Source organism: Musa acuminata, chromosome BXJ1-5 (genome assembly GCF_036884655.1).
Source record: "Musa acuminata AAA Group cultivar baxijiao chromosome BXJ1-5, Cavendish_Baxijiao_AAA, whole genome shotgun sequence".
Classification (NCBI taxonomy): domain Eukaryota; kingdom Viridiplantae; phylum Streptophyta; class Magnoliopsida; order Zingiberales; family Musaceae; genus Musa; species Musa acuminata.
In genome coordinates this window covers 18,601,561-18,618,305 of record NC_088331.1, presented here as the reverse complement: position 1 = coordinate 18,618,305, position 16,745 = coordinate 18,601,561, and the positions used below count along the sequence as shown (strand labels likewise).

Below are 16,745 nucleotides of genomic sequence, written 5' to 3'. Positions count from 1 at the left end.
TGTAAGATTTCCGCTGCACTAATTCACCCCCCCCCTCTTAGTGCTCTCGATCCTAACACATTTAGTGTGAAACACATTTTTTCTCACCCAACTTTCATCCTCGACCACATATGACACTTGTAAGCTATGTTGCAATACAATAGACAAACCATGATCAACATAAGTAATCTCTTCCTCATCATCATCATATTTTGGTTCATCGTTGGCTTCATCTTATTGAATCTCGAATTTTGATGTTGAAATCAATTGATGGGTTAATTGATCTAATCTATATTATTGAGTTAAGTGTGCAGGATTAACTACGATAGCTTATGTTGAATCTCAGATTTTGATGATGAAATCAATTGATAGGTTAATTGATCTAATCCATATTATTGAGTTAAGTGTGCAGGATTAACTACGATAGCCTGAAAACATAAAGCAAGGAAACTAGAGTCAAGTTCAATGGGTGTTTGAGAGTCCGAAGATTCGTCGGAGATGCTGCCGGAGCCAACCGAGAATAAATCAGGGATGTGTCAGAGTTTTCGGAAGTCCGCTGAAGAGATCGTCGGAGGGTCGCGGAGATCACCGAGAAGGCTCAGCTACTCACTAAACTCGCCACAAGATCGGGAGCCTGCTGGGAGTCTGCCAGAAGAAATCTGAAGGTGCATCGGAAGTCCACTGGAAGATCGCTAGAATGCTCGTCGGAATGAGACTCGACGCTTATTGTTTAAAAATTGCTTAGGACTATTGTTTCAGTTATGTAGTTTGCATGTAATTAGGGTTAGGATTAAGGGACAATCCTATATCCTGGATAGGGGCTAACTGGGCCCGAATGTGATTTGGTTTGGGCCGAACTTGAAGCCCAACCAGTGACCCGTAAGGTTGGGCGGTGGCACCGCCCAAAGCTCGAGGGTTGGGCGGTGGCATCGCCAGACTAGGCGGTGGCACCGCCTAGAACCCGAGAGGTCGGGCGGTGGCACCACCAGTACACTGTCAGTGTCAAACACTGACAAGCGGTGGCACCGCCACTAACAGGCAGTAGCACCGCCAATCTCGGAAACCCAAGAGAATTCAAAATTTGGAGCCCAAATTTGAATCCCTTTGGGGCCTATAAAGACCCCTTAATTCTCAGCGGAGAATACAACTTTAGTGAAAGCAATAGATTGAGATAAAAGTCTTAGAAAAGTCTTTAGCAAGTTTTGTTTTCAATTGCTTGAGTGTTCACCTCCTTCTTTCTCTTCAAAAATTTGTAAGAGTGTGAACCACTTGTAAAAGGTTGTAAGAGGGGTATTTGTCCTTCCCCTTTAAAGAGATTTGCTAGGGAAGTTGGGAGCCTCATTGAAAAAGGCTTCGCAAGTGGATGTAGGTCATTTGACCGAACTACTTTAAATTGGGGTATTCATTGAATGTGTGAGTACTTACATTTCTACAATCGTTATATACACAGCAATAAGTTTTCGTTTTTCACTTTACTCAAGCTACTATCAAAACGAAATCTCCTTGCATTTCACGGAATCATTTTCGAACTTACAATTTTTAATCCGCTACACTAATCACACTCCCCTTTTAGTGTCGCTCCGATCCTAACAATTGGTATCAGAGCAAGGCTCACTCTCATATTTGTTTTAATACCCAAGAGAGATGGCTTACTCCGACATGCATGAGGGTCATTCTATTACATGTCTACCTATGTTTAACGGGTCGGATTACACGTATTGGAAGACTCATATGAGGATCTTTCTCATTTCCATAGATTTCGAGCTTTGGACCATTGTCGAAAATGGATTTCAAAAATCTTCTCTTCCAATGAGCGAATGGAATGAATCGGAGAAGGTTTTTGCTTTAAATGCAAAGGCTATGAATGCCTTATTTTGTGCACTAGACAAAAATGAATTTAATTACGTTTTAATTTATGATTCTGCTTTTGATATTTGGAGAACTCTTGAGGTCACTCATAAAGGCACTAGTCGAGTGAAAGAATCCAAAATCAACATTCTTGTGCACTCTTATGAACTTTTCTAAATGAAACTAAGTGAGTCTATCGGAGACATGTACACCCGTTTAACGGATGTCGTCAATGGACTCAAAGCTCTTGATAAAGATTTTTCTAACTTTGAACTAGTAACTAAAATCTTAAGATCCCTTCCAAAAAGTTGGGATCCAAAAGTTACGGCCATTCAAGAGGCCAAGGACCTTAAAACATTCTCTCTTGAAGAACTTATTGGGTCTCTAATGACCTACGAAATGACGTGTCAAGCTCATGACGAGCTCGAGAACCCCCTTCCAAAGAACAGGAAGGATATGACACTCACATCACAAGAAGATTACTTGAAAGGAACATCAAGTGATGAGGACAGTGACAATGACATTGCACTTTTGACTCAAAAATTTTAAAAATTTATAAGAAAGAAAAAATTTAAAAATAACACCAAAAACAGACTTGAACATAAAAAGGACCAAGTGATATGCTACGAATGTAAGAAGCTAGGTCATTTAAAAAATGAATGCCCCCAAGCCAAGAAGAAGCAACCGAAGAAGAAGAAAGCTCTAAAAGCAACTTGGGACGATTCAAGTGATTTCGAAAGTGAAGAAGATAGCAACAAAGAGGAGGCAAACTTCGCGCTAATGGCTTTAGGAGAAGAGGTATGTGATTTAATTAATGAAGATTTATCTTTTAAGAACTCTGTATCTCTTTTCACAAATTATTTGATGAATGTAGAACTATTCGTAAGAAGTTTAATATCTTAAAGAAAGAGCATGTCTTACTACAAAATAAGCTTGATAGTCTTCAAATTCCTCCATGCTCTAAGTGTGAGCATTTAGAAGCTAAAAAAAATAAAAATTTGCTACTTAAAGAGACCTTAAACAAGTTTAAGGTCGGTAGCAAATGCTTGGACATAATCCTTGCAAACAAGGGTCACGTCGCAAATAGAAGTGGAATTGGATTTGTAAAAGGATCACATCAGAATCCTACCACTTTCATTAAAGGACCCACATTGCATGTTTCATCTTGTATGAAATGCAACTTTTGTTGCAAATCCGAACATGTTGCCTACAAATGTCCATTTAGGAAAATTAGTCCACATAAATTAATATGGGTTCCTAAAGGAACTATAAATAGTTCAATAATGAATAACAAAATTGGTATATCAATTTTTGAGGCATCCAAAATCAAATGGGTACCTAAAAATTATCCTCTTTTGTAGACAAACCCACAAGCTAGGAGCAAGAAATGGTATCTCGATAGTGGATACTCAAGACATATGACTAGAGATTCATCTCATTTCTCTATGCTCACTAGCAAAGAAGAAGGGTACGTCACCTTCGGAGACAACAACAAAGGCAAAATCATTGGCAAGGGAACCATAGGTAACAAATTAAGTTTTTCTATTGATGATATATTACTAGTTGATGGATTGAAACATAATCTCTTGAGTATTAGTCAATTATGCGATAAAGGTTATATCGTTAGATTTGAATCAAATGTGTGCATTATTGAAAAACCAAACAATAACATGTCAATGATTGCTTTAAAGCAAAATAATGTCTGTACCATCAACCTTGATGAACTAAGTAATGAAATATGCTTCTCCTCTTTAAATGATGATGCTTGGCTTTGGCGTAGAAGATTAGGCCATGCAAGTATGAAACTAATATCTAAAATCTCATCTAGAGAATTAGTACGAGGGATTCCAAATATGAAGTTTATTAAGGACAAAGTATGCGATGCGTGTCAACTAGGTAAACAAATAAAAACTAGTTTCAAACCAAAAAATCAAATTAACACCACTAGACCATTACAATTGATCCATTTGGACTTATTTGGACCAATTGACACGACAAGTCTAGGAGGAAGTAAATATGCTTTTGTAATTGTAGATGACTATACTAGATACACTTGGATCTATTTCTTGGCTCACAAAAGTAATTGTTTCAAGTGTTTCTCTAAAATTTGTAAACTCACTCAAAAGGAAAAAGGCTTCATGATTTCATCAATTCGGAGTGATCACGGTGGCGAATTTCAAAACCGTGATTTCCAAAGTCTTTGTGAAGTTCATGGATATAACCACAACTTCTCCACTCCGAGGAATCCCCAAAAAAATGGAGTAGTTGAAAGAAAAAATAGAAACCTACAAGAAATGGCAAGAACTATGTTAAATGAACATAGTTTACCTAAGTATTTTTGGGCCGAAGCCGTAAATATGGCTTGCTACATCATGAATAGAGTCCTAATAAGACCATCCTTATCAAAAACTCCATATGAATTATGGAATAACAAAAAACCAAATATTTCCTATTTTAAAGTTTTCGGTTGTTAATGCTTTATGTTGAATGAAAGGGATGCCTTAGGAAAATTTGATGCTAAATCCGATGAAGGCATCTTTCTTGGTTACTCTTCCGTTTCTAAGGCTTTTCGGGTTTTTAACAAAAGAACCTTAGTAATAGAAGAGTCTATTCATGTAGTTTTTAATGAAATTTCCGAGTTAAAGAAAAATGATTTTGATGATGATCTTGGTTTTGATAATTTGAATTTAAAGGAACCCCCTCCTCAAAATAGCAACTTGGATGCATCTTCTTACGAAATTTCCTTACCCAAGAAATGGAAGTATGTAGATGCTCATCCAAAAGAGTAAATTATAGGAGATATATCACAAGGGGTTCAAACTTGTTCTTCTTTCAAGAATCTTTGTGCTAACACCACCTTCCTTTCTTAAATCGAAACTAAATGCATTGACGAGGCCTTGAAAGATGATTATTGGGTCATTACAATGCAAGAGGAATTGAACCAATTTGAGAGGAATGAGGTATGGAAGCTTGTTCCTAGACCTAGTGACCATTTAGTCATTGGTACTAAATGGGTCTTTAGAAACAAGTAAGATGAATGCGGTATCGTGGTTAGAAACAAGGCTAGATTAGTGGCCAAAGGTTTCAACCAAAAAGAAGGTATCGACTACGAAGAAACCTTCACTCCTGTGGCAAGATTAGAAGCCATTAGGATGCTCCTTGCCTATGCTAGTAGTAATGACTTTAAACTATTTCAAATGGATGTTAAAAGTGCCTTCTTGAATGGTTTTATTTCCGAAGAAGTATATGTCGAACAACCTCCTGGATTTGAAAATTCTCTTCTTCCTAATCTTGTATTCAAATTGACTAAGGCTCTCTATGGCTTGAAACAAGCTCCTAGAGCTTAGTATGAAAGGCTTAGTTCCTTTCTTATTTTAAATAAATTTACCAAAGACAAGGTTGATACTATATTGTTTATCAAACACTTTGAAAATAATTTTCTTATTGTGCAAATTTATGTTGACGATAATATTTTTGGTTCTTCGGATGAATCACTATGTGAATCATTTGCCAAATGTATGAGTCATGAATTTGAAATGAGTTTAATGGGAGAATTATCTTTCTTTTTAGGATTACAAATCAAACAACTTAATGATGGTATATTTCTTAACCAATCTAAATATACATTAGAATTGTTAAAACGATTTAACATGGATAATTTAAAAGCAATAAATACCCCTACGAGTACTTTGACTAAGTTAGATTTGGATGAAAATAGTGAAAATTTCGATCAAAAAACGTATAGGGGAATGAAAGGTAGTCTACTCTACCTCACTATGACTAGACCGGATATCATGTTTAGTATAGGACTTTGCGCTAGGTTTCAATCTAATCCTAAATTATCTCATCTTAAGAGTGCTAAAAGAATATTTAGATATCTTTAAGGAACTCTAAATTTAGGATTGTGGTATCGAAAATATGATAAATTCGATTTAAAAGCCTATGCAGATGCCGATTTAGGATTGCTAATCATAGGTGCCTAGCAAGCCAATCACATGAGTGATGGCACGTGTGACTTGATACAGAATCTTTTTACTTATTATATTTTGTCATATATCACTTTATAACTATTGCATATATGTATATATATATTGTGATGTCCTTGGATTTGTGCAATGGGAATCGGATCGTGATGAGATCATGAAAATGAGATCGATTCACCTTTAAACACATATCCTAAATAATCCCGGTCATAGGTTACTCGAGAGGGACATCGTGATAACCGGATGAGATCCAATAAGAGCCATGAGAGATTATTGGATAGAGATCCACGAATCTAAAAGGCTTGGGTTATTGGATGCAGATCCAATACCCACTAGGCGAGGATCCATTAGGGTTTGACAGGGGACCTCTATAAATAGGAGTGATTCAGAGCCTCATAGGCTAGAGCCTTTGCTTGCCTCTCTTAGTCTCCTTCCCCTCTCCACCTCAGAGCAGGCCTGGAGTTTTGAGGAGCGTCGTCGCAGCCCTACCGTGTGGATCACCACTAGAGAGGAAGACGCTTGACCTCCTTCACCCTCTCCTAAGGATCTGCAAGGAAACAAAGATATACGATCTCCCTAGGTAACACAATCTATTCTATACGCAGTTTTTTCAGTTAAGCGGATTTTGCGCACTAATCTTCGCACTACGACGAACATCTCTTTGGGAATCGGGGATTTTGTTTTCTTGTTCTTCTATTGCATATGTGATGTTGCCCCTAAAGATTTTCCTAATAGTCGTATCAGAGCCAGGTTGTTCGTGCGATAGATTGGTTTTAAACTACGTGTGTTGTGTTTTGGAGAAGCTTTTGACGTCAAAATCGTTGACGCAAAAGCAGAAAAGTGCAGCAACTGTTGCTGCCCTCGTTGCCGTCGTAGATGGCAGCACTGCCATCTGCGTGCAGGCAGGCAGCCTGCAACAGGAGCCGCAAGGGTAGCGGCGCCTGACTCAGGAGTCATAGAGCCCAACATATAGCACTGAGCTGTCATGCCCCTCAAAATATCCATGATTTTTAAAATTTTCGTCACAGACCAATCCAGGATCCAAACGAACGTTTGAGGACACTGAAAACATTCTATTAATATTCACATCCATAAAACCTGTGCAGTTTATAATCATATATCACATCACTCGATAATTCACATTTATGGCAACCCAAGCCAACTTGACAAACATGAATAATATTTATAAATCCACAAGCTAAATAAATTATACAATCAGAACTCCAACTATTCACCACAAGTTCATATCACCATAAATTAGACTTAACATTCTGAAATTTCCAAATAAGAGAGATCTCCTAACACTTTGACACAGTATATCCATTTCGGTTCATCGACAACATTTCATTACATACAAGACATACTTATACAACAATATCGTAATAACCAACCAGACTTGCCCATTATTCTGAATAGCTATCCACTGCCTCAGCCCAAATCAAACATCTCGAAGAGTGACAAGCTGACCTGAAAGATTTATATAACCACGGAGTGAGCCAAAAACGGCTCAGCAAGTGACAAAGCATATTTAGAACAAAAGGAACGGTTTCAAACGAGTAAGGTATCATAATGCAAGGCAGAATACAAGAATTCTCAAGGATACCATCTCAATAGATACCAAATCATACGTATCATGTCATTCAAAACATATTTGATCCATAACGAATGGGGCATAGAGTAATTGGAACATATCAATGGCAGATAGGACATTTCAGAACATATCAGTTCATAGCAAATGGAGCACAGAGTAATTGGAGCATATCAATGGCATATGAAATGTTCCGGAGCATATCAACGGCATATGGAACATTTCGAAGCATATCATCAGTGAATGAAGCATTTCAGAGCATATCAAACTCATATGTCGTACAGAATCTCAAACGTCGTCCTTGACGTTGCAATCATATCATAACTATCCAGAGCACGAACAGAAATAACTCACCAAAACTCTGGATGTCATTCAAACATATAGAGGGTGTAGTGGGATCTCAGTCAGCAATATCCCACAAAGCGGGACCCCACAAAGCGGGCAAATAAGCGCATACCAGAATATCCCACAAAGCGGGACCCCACAAAGCGGGCAAATCAGCGCATACCCTTTACCATTTCTGGCAAAGGTCTAGACGATCCCACACACCAGAGTACAAAAGGACAGTTTCAACAATAAGTAGCATATATCGGAAGCACACGCGGAACAACAAACGTACATGTGCCTTTACGAGTCAATCCGAAGTAAGCAATAATCTTTCACAAGTATATTCAGATTTGAAGGGAATTGAAAGCAAGGGCACATATGGAATCCAAGCAATCACAAATAACTCAATTCAATAAGAAGATTTGATGAATTCAATGTCCAAAGGAATGAAACTGAAATAGGCACATATCGAAAGCAAATGCGGAACAATAGGATATACATGTGCCTATATGAGTCAATACGATATAGCATAAACGTTACACAACAGTTTTCAAGAATGCAATAATTTTAAGGACAAGAGCATACAAGAATTCAAAGTAGTAATATAAAGCTCAATTGAATAAGAAGGCTAAAGGATATCAATTTCCAAAGGAATGAAACCAGAATATGAGAAATCGACCAAAGCTCGATTTCTGGCAGAATACAGAAGGCACATTGAACAAATGATTCAAACTATCAATCGTGCTCCAATTTACTCAGAAATAATCATTGGATAATACTTTCAGATAAGACAGGCTTCATATGAATTGAACTGTCCAACAGAGAGAGTTACAAATAATTTGGTAAGCAAGAGTCATAAAACAAAATCTCTGTTGGCAGAATTCATAATGTCAGATTCAACAGATAACTGGGCAGGTGTTTGGATTTCAGATCTTTCAATCCATATATCAAAGAAAGGTCTACGAGTCTAGTTTCCAATGAAATCAGTTTTGAACAAATCAGAGTTACCACAAAGTCTTATAGGCAGTTCGGTATCAAAAGATCAGAATCTCAAAAGTTGCACAGATTCGAATCGTTACATGTAAACAGGAGATATAACAAATGCAAGGCTAGTACAATTCAAAGTTCCTCACAATCAAAGCAAATGTAGAGATAAAAATGACAGTGGGGAAAGATCAGGATACTTGCAATAAGACATATAAGAGCAATTATAGGAAAAACGATCAGGGAACTTGCAATAAGGCATATCAGAGCAATTATAGGAGAAACGAACAGGGAACTTGCAATAGAAAGGATTGAAACAAGCGGGAAACTTGCCTTTCAATGATTTCGATCCGAAGATCCAAAGAAGGTGCCAGCCCAAATCCTTCTACTTTTTCTCCGTGTCCTCTCTCTGTTTCGTTTTGTGCTCCCGTTTTCTTCCTTTCTTCGCAACTACATCACGTGTCGAACATCGAGGCACAGTCACCTGCTCTCTCTTACTCTCATTCCTTCTTTTTTTTTCTTTCCCAAACGCAGCTGCCACAGCCGCCGTCGCTGCCGCTGCCACAATCGCAGCCACGACCGCAACTGCGGTCACAACCGCAGCCCCCTTCCACTGCACTATTTCCTTCTTCCCTTCTCTCGTTCCTACTCTTTCTCTTTCCCAAAAGCAGCTACTGCAGCTACTGCAGCCACCACCGCTGCCGCAGCTACCGCAGCCAACGTTGCAGCCGCAGCCGGAGTCGCAGCCACGGCCGCAGCCACCACACTCGCAGCCTCTTCTTCCTCCCCTGCTTATCTTCCTCTCCTTCTTCTCTTCCAACTGCAGCTGCCATCGCCGCAGCCGTAGCCCCTTCTCTTCTTCCTCTCCTTCCCTTCTTCCTTTCTCTTCTTCTTCCTTTCCTTCTCTTCTTTCCCAGTTGCATGCTGCAGTCGCAGCCTCAGCCACGGCCACAGCCTTTTCTTCCTCCCCTGCTCATCTTCCTCTCCTTCTTCTCTTCCAACTGCAGCTGCCATCGCCGCAGCCGCAGCCCCTTCTCTTCTTCCTCTCCTTCCCTTCTTCCTTTCTCTTCTTCTTCCTTTCCTTCTCTTCTTTCCCAGCTGCATGCTGCAGTCGCAGCCTCAGCCACGGCCACAGCCTTTTCTTCCTCCCCTGCTCATCTTCCTCTCCTTCTTCTCTTCCAACTGCAGCTGCCATCGCCGCAGCCGCAGCCCCTACTCTTCTTCCTCTCCTCCCCTTCTTCCTTTCTCTTCTTCTTTCCCTGCCACAGCTGCAGCTGCCACAACCGCAGCCGCAGCTACTTTCTTCCCTTCTCCTCTTCCTTTTCCTTCCTTTCTTCTTCTTCTCTTCTTCTCCTTCCTCCCCTTCTTCTCCCCGACGTCACCCACACCCTTTCCTCTGTTTCCTCTGCAGGAAACAGAGGTATCACAACCTCTTCCCCTGCTTCCTCTTCCTCTTCTCTTCCTCTTCTTCTTCTTCTCCTCTTCGAACGCCCCACACGTCTCCTCTGTTTCCACCTGCAGGAAACAGAGGTGCTGCAGCCCTAGCTGCTGCCACCTCTCGCTCCTCTCCCTCTTCCCTCTCTTTTCCCTCTTCTTCTCCTCTTCCCTTTTCCTCCCCAACCCCACACACCTCCTCGCTGCAGCCTTGCCGCAGCTATCCTCTTCTCTTCTTCTTCTTCTTCTTCTTCTCTTCTCCCTCTTCTTCCTCTCTTCTTCTCCCCACGCCCCACAGCTTCTCGCTGCAGCCCTCGCTGCAGCCACCTCCTCTTCTTCTTCTTCTCCTTCTTCTTCTTCTCTACTCCCTCTTCTTCCTCCTCTCTTCTTTTCCCTCTTCTTCTTCTTCTTCTTCTTCTTCTTCTTCTTCTTCTTCTTCTTCTACCACTCTCCTTCTTCTCCTCACGCCCCACCGCTCTCTCTGTTTCTGGAAGAAACAGAGTGCGTGGGAGGCGGTGGGATAATACCGAATTTTCGGTTTTCCCTTTTTTTTTCTTTTTTTTGCAACTTAGCAGTTTAGTCCTTGTAATTTCTATATTTACATATAGGTCCTCCAATTTACATATAAATCTTTATTAATAATTTTTAAAAGCGAGGGATATTACACTCTCCCCCCCTTAAAAGAAAATTTAGTCCTCTAAATTGATCATAGCTCAATCGATGAAAAGATGAGGATTATGATATCTTTATTTCCTCCTCCTACTCTTAAATAGTTTCATCAATACAATACAATTACATAATTATCCACGAGTGACCGAAATATTCTCCTCCTTGATCCTCAATAGACGGTAACCCGACCTTCAATCAATTTCTAAAAATACTTGCGTACCCTGTAATTAATCGAGCAAGTCGTTACTTCAGAAAATACTCGTTTTTGATGGTCACCTAATTCAACTGTCTATAATCATTACAAAGCCTCAATATTCCATACATTTCTTTTAACTAACACCGGAGCACCCCATGATGAAATATTAAGCCAAATAAAATCCTCATTTAATAATCCTTGTAGTTGTTTTTCCAATTCCACTTACTCAAATGATATCATTCTACAGAGAGGCTTAGATATTGGGATTGTCCTAAAGGCCAAATCAAAAGCAAAGTCACGTTTGGAGGTAATCCAAGCAAGTCATTCTGGGATACATTAGGCAAGGAGATAAATCATGTCCCATACTCTCAATGTAAAAGATCGACTGATCAAATATACAAAAAGTGATTATTTGTTATATATCAATCCATACTGGTATGATAATAAGATGGCCAATCCATACCAAGTATAATATCATAACTCCAAATCTCTAGGAGAACTAAATCAGCAAAAGTTCAAGTTCTCCAATAAGAATCAGACAAGAGGACCAGATTCAACTTCGTTATCAAAGAATCTCCAATGATCGTATTTACTTATAGCACATAATGTAGTGGTCTAGGTTGAATACCCAAGTGATAAGCAAAATATTACGAATCAAATCGTAGATTGGACCCATGGTCGAACAAATATTTGCATTCTTTCATAAACATGCATAATACCTTTGGCCACTAATTCAGAAGTTTCAGAATCATATTCAGTGATAGCATACACTCTTACATGGGCTGATGATTTAGGAGGCAGTGACTCTTTCTTCTTGTTCAAAGGGCAAACTTTTATTTTATGATCCAACTTTCTACAAGCAAAATAGACTCCAATCACCCGAAAACACAAACTTGTTTCATAATTTAACTTGTAATTCACACATGATTAAGTCTTTGGTGGTGACTTTCCTTTTCAAATCCAAATGTCTTGACCCTCTTGTCATTACTTTCTGATTCATTTCCAATCATATTCTTATTGGTAAACTTGTCCTTATCATTCTTGTCACTGATCTCCAAAAATTCTTTTCATTGTTGCCAATAATAATCAGCCTCTACTTCCAATATAAGGTGGCAAAAGAAATCTTTTGATCATCAAAACAATTTTGTACATCAAATATCTTCTCTGTTTGCATCATTCATTTTTCTACCACCAATGAAATTAGGTCCACCATGCTTTCGCTGCGCCACTCTGATTCAATATCCCCAATCAATCCTTTCATTCCCCTTAATTAATCAGAAACAATGAAATAGGAGGACCAAATGTCCTCATCATCCCAGATTCCTAAAATACATCAAAGAAAATTTCCACCAATCACTATAGTTCATTAGACCCCAATATATTTTGCACGTCAACATATCAAATATTTCAGTAATCCTCAAACAATGCTCTGATACCACCTCTGTCATGCCCCTCAAAATATCCATGATTTTTAAAATTTTCGTCACAGACCAATCCAGGATCCAAACGAACGTTTGAGGACACTGAAAACATTCTATTAATATTCACATCCATAAAACCTGTGCAGTTTATAATCATATATCACATCACTCGATAATTCACATTTATGGCAACCCAAGCCAACTTGACAAACATGAATAATATTTATAAATCCACAAGCTAAATAAATTATACAATCAGAACTCCAACTATTCACCACAAGTTCATATCACCATAAATTAGACTTAACATTCTGAAATTTCCAAATAAGAGAGATCTCCTAACACTTTGACACAGTATATCCATTTCGGTTCATCGACAACATTTCATTACATACAAGACATACTTATACAACAATATCGTAATAACCAACCAGACTTGCCCATTATTCTGAATAGCTATCCACTGCCTCAGCCCAAATCAAACATCTCGAAGAGTGACAAGCTGACCTGAAAGATTTATATAACCACGGAGTGAGCCAAAAACGGCTCAGCAAGTGACAAAGCATATTTAGAACAAAAGGAACGGTTTCAAACGAGTAAGGTATCATAATGCAAGGCAGAATACAAGAATTCTCAAGGATACCATCTCAATAGATACCAAATCATACGTATCATGTCATTCAAAACATATTTGATCCATAACGAATGGGGCATAGAGTAATTGGAACATATCAATGGCAGATAGGACATTTCAGAACATATCAGTTCATAGCAAATGGAGCACAGAGTAATTGGAGCATATCAATGGCATATGAAATGTTCCGGAGCATATCAACGGCATATGGAACATTTCGAAGCATATCATCAGTGAATGAAGCATTTCAGAGCATATCAAACTCATATGTCGTACAGAATCTCAAACGTCGTCCTTGACGTTGCAATCATATCATAACTATCCAGAGCACGAACAGAAATAACTCACCAAAACTCTGGATGTCATTCAAACATATAGAGGGTGTAGTGGGATCTCAGTCAGCAATATCCCACAAAGCGGGACCCCACAAAGCGGGCAAATAAGCGCATACCAGAATATCCCACAAAGCGGGACCCCACAAAGCGGGCAAATCAGCGCATACCCTTTACCATTTCTGGCAAAGGTCTAGACGATCCCACACACCAGAGTACAAAAGGACAGTTTCAACAATAAGTAGCATATATCGGAAGCACACGCGGAACAACAAACGTACATGTGCCTTTACGAGTCAATCCGAAGTAAGCAATAATCTTTCACAAGTATATTCAGATTTGAAGGGAATTGAAAGCAAGGGCACATATGGAATCCAAGCAATCACAAATAACTCAATTCAATAAGAAGATTTGATGAATTCAATGTCCAAAGGAATGAAACTGAAATAGGCACATATCGAAAGCAAATGCGGAACAATAGGATATACATGTGCCTATATGAGTCAATACGATATAGCATAAACGTTACACAACAGTTTTCAAGAATGCAATAATTTTAAGGACAAGAGCATACAAGAATTCAAAGTAGTAATATAAAGCTCAATTGAATAAGAAGGCTAAAGGATATCAATTTCCAAAGGAATGAAACCAGAATATGAGAAATCGACCAAAGCTCGATTTCTGGCAGAATACAGAAGGCACATTGAACAAATGATTCAAACTATCAATCGTGCTCCAATTTACTCAGAAATAATCATTGGATAATACTTTCAGATAAGACAGGCTTCATATGAATTGAACTGTCCAACAGAGAGAGTTACAAATAATTTGGTAAGCAAGAGTCATAAAACAAAATCTCTGTTGGCAGAATTCATAATGTCAGATTCAACAGATAACTGGGCAGGTGTTTGGATTTCAGATCTTTCAATCCATATATCAAAGAAAGGTCTACGAGTCTAGTTTCCAATGAAATCAGTTTTGAACAAATCAGAGTTACCACAAAGTCTTATAGGCAGTTCGGTATCAAAAGATCAGAATCTCAAAAGTTGCACAGATTCGAATCGTTACATGTAAACAGGAGATATAACAAATGCAAGGCTAGTACAATTCAAAGTTCCTCACAATCAAAGCAAATGTAGAGATAAAAATGACAGTGGGGAAAGATCAGGATACTTGCAATAAGACATATAAGAGCAATTATAGGAAAAACGATCAGGGAACTTGCAATAAGGCATATCAGAGCAATTATAGGAGAAACGAACAGGGAACTTGCAATAGAAAGGATTGAAACAAGCGGGAAACTTGCCTTTCAATGATTTCGATCCGAAGATCCAAAGAAGGTGCCAGCCCAAATCCTTCTACTTTTTCTCCGTGTCCTCTCTCTGTTTCGTTTTGTGCTCCCGTTTTCTTCCTTTCTTCGCAACTACATCACGTGTCGAACATCGAGGCACAGTCACCTGCTCTCTCTTACTCTCATTCCTTCTTTTTTTTTCTTTCCCAAACGCAGCTGCCACAGCCGTCGTCGCTGCCGCTGCCACAATCGCAGCCACGACCGCAACTGCGGTCACAACCGCAGCCCCCTTCCACTGCACTATTTCCTTCTTCCCTTCTCTCGTTCCTACTCTTTCTCTTTCCCAAAAGCAGCTACTGCAGCTACTGCAGCCACCACCGCTGCCGCAGCTACCGCAGCCAACGTTGCAGCCGCAGCCGGAGTCGCAGCCACGGCCGCAGCCACCACACTCGCAGCCTCTTCTTCCTCCCCTGCTTATCTTCCTCTCCTTCTTCTCTTCCAACTGCAGCTGCCATCGCCGCAGCCGTAGCCCCTTCTCTTCTTCCTCTCCTTCCCTTCTTCCTTTCTCTTCTTCTTCCTTTCCTTCTCTTCTTTCCCAGTTGCATGCTGCAGTCGCAGCCTCAGCCACGGCCACAGCCTTTTCTTCCTCCCCTGCTCATCTTCCTCTCCTTCTTCTCTTCCAACTGCAGCTGCCATCGCCGCAGCCGCAGCCCCTTCTCTTCTTCCTCTCCTTCCCTTCTTCCTTTCTCTTCTTCTTCCTTTCCTTCTCTTCTTTCCCAGCTGCATGCTGCAGTCGCAGCCTCAGCCACGGCCACAGCCTTTTCTTCCTCCCCTGCTCATCTTCCTCTCCTTCTTCTCTTCCAACTGCAGCTGCCATCGCCGCAGCCGCAGCCCCTACTCTTCTTCCTCTCCTCCCCTTCTTCCTTTCTCTTCTTCTTTCCCTGCCACAGCTGCAGCTGCCACAACCGCAGCCGCAGCTACTTTCTTCCCTTCTCCTCTTCCTTTTCCTTCCTTTCTTCTTCTTCTCTTCTTCTCCTTCCTCCCCTTCTTCTCCCCGACGTCACCCACACCCTTTCCTCTGTTTCCTCTGCAGGAAACAGAGGTATCACAACCTCTTCCCCTGCTTCCTCTTCCTCTTCTCTTCCTCTTCTTCTTCTTCTCCTCTTCGAACGCCCCACACGTCTCCTCTGTTTCCACCTGCAGGAAACAGAGGTGCTGCAGCCCTAGCTGCTGCCACCTCTCGCTCCTCTCCCTCTTCCCTCTCTTTTCCCTCTTCTTCTCCTCTTCCCTTTTCCTCCCCAACCCCACACACCTCCTCGCTGCAGCCTTGCCGCAGCTATCCTCTTCTCTTCTTCTTCTTCTTCTTCTTCTCTTCTCCCTCTTCTTCCTCTCTTCTTCTCCCCACGCCCCACAGCTTCTCGCTGCAGCCCTCGCTGCAGCCACCTCCTCTTCTTCTTCTTCTCCTTCTTCTTCTTCTCTACTCCCTCTTCTTCCTCCTCTCTTCTTTTCCCTCTTCTTCTTCTTCTTCTTCTTCTTCTTCTTCTTCTTCTACCACTCTCCTTCTTCTCCTCACGCCCCACCGCTCTCTCTGTTTCTGGAAGAAACAGAGTGCGTGGGAGGCGGTGGGATAATACCGAATTTTCGGTTTTCCCTTTTTTTTTCTTTTTTTTGCAACTTAGCAGTTTAGTCCTTGTAATTTCTATATTTACATATAGGTCCTCCAATTTACATATAAATCTTTATTAATAATTTTTAAAAGCGAGGGATATTACATGAGCAAGTGTGGAGTCATCAATGTACTTCATGTAGCGAGCGATCTCATCCTCGCTTTCCCCTTTTTCGGGCGTAGGCATCGTTGTCTCAAGGACATACATGATTTTCTCCGCCGTGAGAACAATTCTCAAGTTACGGAGCCAATCCGTATAATTTGGACTAGTGAGGCGGTTGACATCAAGTATGCCACGTAAGGGATTTGAAAGAGATATTTTCTGAAAATAAAAATGCAATAGAAATGAATAACATGGAGATTTTGCAAGCAATAAACTATCAAGATATGGAC

The 16,745-nt window shown here is 40.2% G+C and overlaps 1 long non-coding RNA gene across 1 annotated transcript; it reads right to left on the bottom strand.

Moving 5' to 3' along the window:
• Nucleotides 1-6,926: 6,926 nt before the first annotated feature.
• Nucleotides 6,927-16,471, bottom strand: LOC135673919 (uncharacterized). Its single transcript, XR_010513481.1, has 3 exons — nt 14,702-16,471; nt 9,043-12,936; nt 6,927-7,277 (listed from the first exon to the last, which is right to left on the bottom strand). It is a non-coding gene; the product is annotated as an uncharacterized LOC135673919 (long non-coding RNA).
• Between the last annotated feature and the right edge of the window lie 274 nt (nt 16,472-16,745).